This window comes from Triticum aestivum, chromosome 4D (assembly GCF_018294505.1).
Source record: "Triticum aestivum cultivar Chinese Spring chromosome 4D, IWGSC CS RefSeq v2.1, whole genome shotgun sequence".
NCBI lineage: Eukaryota > Viridiplantae > Streptophyta > Magnoliopsida > Poales > Poaceae > Triticum > Triticum aestivum.
The window spans coordinates 456653115-456660595 of NC_057805.1; positions in this window are offsets into that span (position 1 = coordinate 456653115).

The window sequence follows — 7481 nt, forward strand, 5'->3', positions numbered from 1 at the left end:
ACGGGTTACACGCCTTTCTTCATGGTTTATGGAGCGGAAGCAGTCCTCCCCAGTGACATCCGTCATGACTCGCCTCGAGTGGCGGCTTATGTTGAGGCGGATAATGAACAGGCGCGCCAAGATGCTCTTGACTTGTTGGACGAACAGCGTGACGTGGCAGCAGCTCGCTCAGTGATTTACCAACAAGACCTGCGCCGTTATCACAGTCGCCGGGTTAAGTCCTGGGTCTTCTAGGAAGGTGATCTGGTGCTCCGGCTCATCCAAGATCAAACAGATGCACACAAGCTATCCCCGCCTTGGGAAGGACCCTTTGTGGTCAGCAAGAACTTGCACAACGGGTCATACTACCTTATTGATGTTCGGGAGCATAAAGATTCACGCAAGTCAGAGGAAGAGACCCGTCGGCCGTGGAACATAGCTCAGCTTCGGCCTTATTACACCTGAGCCACCGGCTCTCATAATGTACATATTTCTATAGCCATGTATATATTCTGTTAAATAATAAAGCAGGACCTCTGTCCTTTTCTCCTCCAAAGGTAAACGTGTTATTTCCATTACAACATCACATGGTCACTTGGAGGTGGATCCGGCTTATGGTCGTATTCGAATCTAGCCGTAACCAGTATAATCACTTGGGGGCTTCCTGTTCAAACATAGGTCGTATTCGAACCAAAGAGAACATAGCTGTCGATACCCACTTGATTGGCAAAGTGCCGAGCTCATTGGGGAGTTTTTGTTGATCATATTTGAATCATAGCTCAACCCCCTTTGGGAACCGACGTGGATCGTATTCAAATCAGCGTCGTTAAACAACTCTTAAGGTCATTTGGGGGCTTCCTGTTCAAACATGGGTCGTATTCGAACCAAAGAGAACATAGCTGTCGGTACCCTCTTGATTGGCATCGCCAAAGCCACTGGGGGCTATATGATCGCATTCGAATCTTAGCTTAACCCCTTTGGGACGGTTCTCTAGTCGTATTCGAACCGGAAGCCCCTAAGTTTTTGATCTTCTGACTTACAACCAGTTTTGTTGGTCACATCAATAGTGGGCAAGGGCGGCTCTTCTTTTGCCGACTTAATTTTGATTCACAACGTTGATAACACATAGTAAGTATTCTTGATGCTGGTAAACCGGAGTTGAGATCTTCACCTCATTATTCGGGTTACATAAACCGGAGATATACTTGAAGGCTTGTAAGTATGCTATTATGGTTGCATCAAAGATATGATTGAGGGCCAGTCTTTGGTGATTTTTCATTCATATTCCGGGTTATATTTATAAGGTCTATGATTCTCAGTGCGGTAAGCCACCTAGAGACTTGTGACTTGTTTTCTATGCAGAATGGTTAAAGACAGTTGTTCGAGCTTAAGGACAATAAATGATCAATTATGACCCGGAGGAATATAAGGAAGCAATTTCAATGGAGTTAAGCATTCAACACGTGCACGATGGCACGACAAGGTTAAAATGTTTGTCCTACTCTATTACAAGACTCCCCGAGTCCAAAAGATGAGGCATTGTTTTAAAGGCGTAACCATGGGCCGCCTAAGAGTCAAGATGCTTGCTGGGTCGAAGCTTCCGGCTCATCCCTCTCCGCTCCTCCGGCTGTTCCCATGACCTAGAAGGTTGACGATTTCCAGTCAATGCCGCTCAAAGCTTCAAATTGAGCCTCCTCGTCAATTAACCCGGCCGGGTCAACTTCGGGGGCGAAGGTATGCTTACGAGTCGGAGGGATCAAGCCGATTGCTTCGTGGCATGGAGTGGGGATCCTCTGATTCTCCGAGTCATAGCCCGGCTGATACTTGGTGAGGTCGGTGTCATTCCCAATAGAGGTAGCCACCGGGCGCACACTCTTCACACAGGCCGCAAAGTCTTTTTGATCAAAGGGAGTATCGTCTTCCTTCAGACTGGGGTATCCAAGCGCGATCTCCGCCGGGTCTAGCTCTAGGAGGAAAGCCTTGGCCCGGCTCAGAGCAGCTATGGCTCCGGCTCTTGCAGAGGCCCGTCGTAGCTCTTGGAAGCGCTGAGGAAGAACGGCAAGCCGCTGAAGTACGTCCGCCAGGTGAGTTGGAACCTCATTGGACAGGGCCACAACGGCCAAGGCACGCTGTGACCCGGTGTAGAGTTGCTCCACCAAGGTGTACACGGCCTTCAGCTTGGTCAGCACATTCTGATTGAGGTTGGCGCTTCTGGGACCTGTTTAACAAAGTAAGATAAGCCGCTAGTAATGATGGGAATTATGAGACATAAAGACTGTAAACTTGTTGAAAGCCTGCAGAGTGACCTACCGAAGATTGCAGCGACCATCTGTGACACATGGCGTTTTAAGCCGGAGAGTTCGGCGGTTCTCTCCGTCAGAGCCACTTCCGCCTGTTCGGCCCGGCTGACCAGAGCAGCCTTCTCCTCGGCCCAAGTCTTCCTTTCGGTTTCAAACTTCTTCTTCAGCTTCTCTTGTGCAGCAACACTGGACTCAAATTTAGCGTTGGCCTTCCGGGTCTCAGTTTCCTGAGTCTTCAGACGGTTCTTCAGCTCAGAGATATCAGCTTCAAATTTCTTACAAGCAGCCTGTACAATTTCCGGGTTATAGTATGAATAATTATTATACAACTTTAAAGTCCCAAGCACTTTCCAAGCAAAGACACTTGGCACTTGGGGGCTAATGCACGCTGAAAGGTTTTATTTACAAATTGCCGGTTCATGAAAGTAAGCCGGAAGTTAAGTCTACAACATATTCTATCATCAGTGGTAGACTTGGGGGCTAGCATGGGGAGAATGACTATGGAGTAAGCAAGAGAGTGGTACCCCAGATTTTTGCTGTATTTGATTTACCATATCAATCTCTAAGTCTCGGCTGTTGTGCACTTGACCAATGTAACTTGAGATGATGTCTCCAATGCTCAAATTCGCATAGTCAGTGATCTCTAGCCTGGCCCTGCGGCGCTCCAACAGTTCTTCTTTGGCGGAGCATTTGGCCAGCGCAGTGGGTCTCCCCGGCTCGACAAACTCTGTCCGGGTCATCGGCCGGCTGAGCTGGGCTAGGGATCTTCGGGTTAGCGGAAGTCTCTATGACTGGCTCGTCGGTTGGAGCAGTGGCTTCAGGAGTAGAGGTAGATGGCGGCTCTTGAGCTGAAGTCTCCGTTTCAGTTAGGACCGGCTCTTCGACCGGTTTATTCTTCTTCGCCCTCTTGCTGAGCTTTGCCTGGGCGCTGAAAGGACAAAAGGTTAGTAGAAAAGCATGAGTAAAGATAAGCACAACACAAGATGATCATCGTTACCCGGGTGCGGTCTTGAAAGCCGGCAGGTTAGATTGCATAGAATCACCAGAGGAAGGTGAAGTTTCCTGATAATTTGAGTCAGAAGAATTGAGCGGTTGACGAGTAACGCCCGCCAAAGGATGAAAAGGATATAAGTTGGAGATAACCTCGGTCCGGCGCTTCCTTGATGCTTCAGGTAAGCCGGAGGAGAGGTCTGCATCCTTGTTGGTCCGGGTGTGCCGCCGGCTCTCATGAATCTGTTGCTTCAAAAGAAATTGAGGATCTTGATAAGCTAAAGGATGTGAAAATCTTACTTTCCGGGTTACTCTTCGGACTTTCAGCCTTGGCAAGGGCTCCGAGTCGGAGGAAAGTGTCGTTACCTCTTCAATCACCGGGTTACTCGCTCCGGTGTCATCCTGCTAATGATCAGTATCGATAAGGCGGATAGGAATAAACAAGAAACAAAAGAAGAGCCTACAGATTCAGGGGTTACCTCTGACTCGGAGCTGTCACTTAGCTGAAGCAGCTCTGAGGCAGTAGGCCGGCTTCCCTTCTTGCGGGGAGCGGCTCTCCTGGCGGCTTTCTTAGCCTTCCTGGCTTTTTTGGCCGCTTCATGGTCATATTTGACCTTCCAGAACTTGTCATTAGCCTGAAACATACAAGAAAGATTTCTTAAAGTTCAGATGAAAACTATTAAAAGGAAAACCAAGGTGTTCAGGTCGGTGGCTTACCGCCGGAGCCGGGTTAGCTTGGCAGAAGGGGTTTAAGCCGGTCCTCCCACAGTCGGCTAAGCTCTCATTCAGGAGAGACTTGGTCATGTCGTCCATAATGTCCTCAGGAAGATCGTTGGGGCTGTGCCGCAGAGGGTCATCCTTCCGGCCCGTGTAAGCACACATTAAGCCGGGGCGGCGGCTCAAGGGGATCACCCGCCAAGAGATCCAAACCCGGACCAAATCAATGCCGTTGAGGCCGTTTCCCAGGAGAGCCTTGATCTTATTGATGGTGGGGATCAGAGGTTGACGCTCAGCTTGAGATAGTTTGTCTGGCAGAGGGTGATTTGGCTCCAGACGCAGGGCACGAAAGCCGGGCAGAGGGCTCTCGTCAGCCGGAGAAGTGTCCTGGCAGTAGAACCACGTCTGGTTCCAGTCCTTTGGATGGCTTGGCGGTTCAGCGCAAGGAAAAAGGCAATCTCTCCGTCGTTGAATGGAGATTCCACCAAGTTCCAAGCTAGGCCCGTTGGCGCACTCATTCTGGCCAAATAGAACAACTCCCTAAAAAGCAGTAGGTTGGGCTCTTCTCCAAGATAGACTTCGCAGAATACTTGAAAATTGCAGATATTCGACACGGAATTGGGTCCTATGTCTTGTGGCCACAAATCAAAGAAGTTCAGAACCTCTCTAAAGAATTTTGAGCCGGGCGGTGCGAAGCCCCGGCTCATGTGATCAGCAAATATCACTACTTCGCCATCTCTAGGTTGAGGTCTTTCCTCTGACGGGTCAGGGGCACGATAAGACATGACCTCCTTCTTGGGCAGGTAACCCGTCTTCACGAAATCGGCTAAAGTGTCGTCAGTGACATTGGATCTCATCCAGTTGCACGTGATGGGTGCCTTGGGAGCCTTGGGTGGCATTGTGAAAGATGAAGCCTATGACAAAAGGGAAATGTCCGGTTCAATCATAAGCCGGAGGAAATTTACAGTTCAACACTCAAAATGGCGGCTTATGAAGGGGCCTAATGATACATGGCTAATTCCGTCGGGTTATCTAAGCCGCTGTGGGCGTCGTGAGTAATTCAAGTTGTCTACAGCTTGATCATAAATGAGCCGGAAATTTTACAGCGCATGGTTTCTCTTAAGCCGGAAATGTGAGCCGCCATAGCTAAACAGATGCAATTTTTTTCACTAAGTGTGGCGCAAACAAGTTTCACAGATCGCAGTAATTATTCTGGATCAAACGGTCGGCTAAAAAGAAAAATTTCTAGACCTAGAACTGACACAGAAGAAGTTCATGGATTCAGAACGAGATCTTATTGCAGACAAAGGGGATCTACTAGCATAAAAATGGATGCGCAACAACTACCGCATGAGCTCCGTACTACTTTTGGATCAAAACATAGCTGCAGTGGAAGAACTACAAGGAACTCGAGAAGAACAGCGAAGAACAGAGGAAGAACAGCGGAACCCTAAATGCGGATCTATGGTGGAGAGGCGCAGGGACTTACAGATGCGGAGTTACTGCGGAGGTTCGTCGCGTTTCTCTGGTCACGTCAGGTTGATGCAGCGGCCTGAGTTGGTGAAGACGAGGAGACCCGCGGCGGCGACGGCAGAGCTTGGGCAGCAGTACAGTGGCGAGAGGAGGAAGAAGATGGAGGCGACGAGTAACTGGAGGCTCATGGGCCGGGCTATTTATAAGGTGAGGCTCATAAGTGGGCGCGAGAAACGAGGAGGCCACGGCGTGATTATCTCGCTACGAAAGCGCCTCGATTTTTGGGATAGCCATTAAAGATAAGATCCGTTGGAGTATAACAGAATAAAAAATGGACTTAATGGAAGATGACGTCATGGCGGGTTACCAGGAATCCAGAAGATGACGTCACGGCGGGTTATAACCTTCGCACGACCATAAGTCGGAAGATTTTTTCTCTCAAAGGAATTGAAGATTGACATGAACCAGTTCAAATCAATCTGGGGCCTAATGTTGAGGATATAACCATTAGAGTCACCCGCCCAGGAGGGACCGGGTTACTCATAATGGTCATCACGCGAAGCCCAGTACCGAGCTTGAAGACGGCGGGTCAATAATGGGCTTAAGACCCGGAGATGGCTAAAGGCCCGTAGTGATAACCGCCATTATGGTGGAACTTGTAGTGTAAGGCAAGAATAGTTGAGAGTCCGAGCCGGACACTCTTATAAGCCGGCCGGGACTCTGAGAGCCGCTGGGCGTCAACCTCTCTATATAAAGGGGCGACCCGGCGGCGGTTTAGGGATAGGGAAGATCTCGTCGAGAACCAGGCATAGCGATTAAGCTCCCTGGTCATCGAAACCATAATCAATACCACCTCAACTGGACGTAGGCTTTTACCTTCACCGTAAGGGGCCGAACCAGTATAACCCCCGTGTTCCTTGTCCCGTTTAACCCCTTTAAGCTTCCTAGCTGCGATGGCTCCGCGACTAAGTCCTAGCTCGAGGACATCTGCCGTGACAATTCCACGACAGAGTCCGAGGCTCCGGTAACACAGATTCCACTCGAAGTTGGGTCTGTGTGCGGCTCTGACGCCGCCAAGACTGCGGCATCCGTGGCGGGTTGAGCTTCCCATCTTTGGATGGCGCGATCTGCTCCGGATCTAAGGCCAGAGCAGTTACAGGTGCTATCTCCCGGGTATGGTCCGATGACAGATTTGAGTCATTTTCATCGTGGGGAGCGGCTGCCGTGGTCTTGAATCCGTCAAAGATCAAGTCTCTGCGGATATCCGCGACATAGTTCAAGCTCCCGAATCTGACCTGACGGCCAGGGGCGTAGCTATCGATCTGCTCCAGATGGCCAAGCGAGTTGGCCTGCAGTGCGAAGGCGCCGAACACAAAGATCTGTCTGGGAAGGAAAACTTCTCCTTAGACAGCATTGTTGTAGATGATTGAAGGGGCCATCAAACTTCTTGATGACGGCATAGTGGAACTCTCAATGAAAGCACCAATGTCAGTGTCAAACCGGCGGATCTCGGGTAGGGGGTCCCGAACTGTGCGTCTAAGGTTGATGGTAACAGGAGACAGGGGACACAATGTTTACCCAGGTTCGGGCCCTCTCTATGGAGGTAATACCCTACTTCCTGCTTGATTGATCTTGATGAATATGAGTGTTACAAAAGTTGATCTACCACAAGATCGTAATGGCTAAAACCCTAGAAGTCTAGCCTGTATGACTATGATTATGATGATTGGCCTCTACAGACCTAGCCCTCCGGTTTATATAGACACCGGAGGGGTCTAGGGTTACATAAGGTCGGTAACAGAGAAAGTAATCTTCATATTCGGTAGCCAAGCTTGCCTTCCACGCCAGGGAGAGTCCATCCAGACATGGGAGAGAGTCTTCGGTCTTTGTATCTTCACGGCCCATCAGTCCGGCCCATGTGTAATAGGTCGGACGCCCGAGGACCCCTTAGTCCAGGACTCCCTCACCCCCTCCCTCGCGCCTCCCCCTACCGGCATCTCAAACCGCCGCCGCCGCAACCAC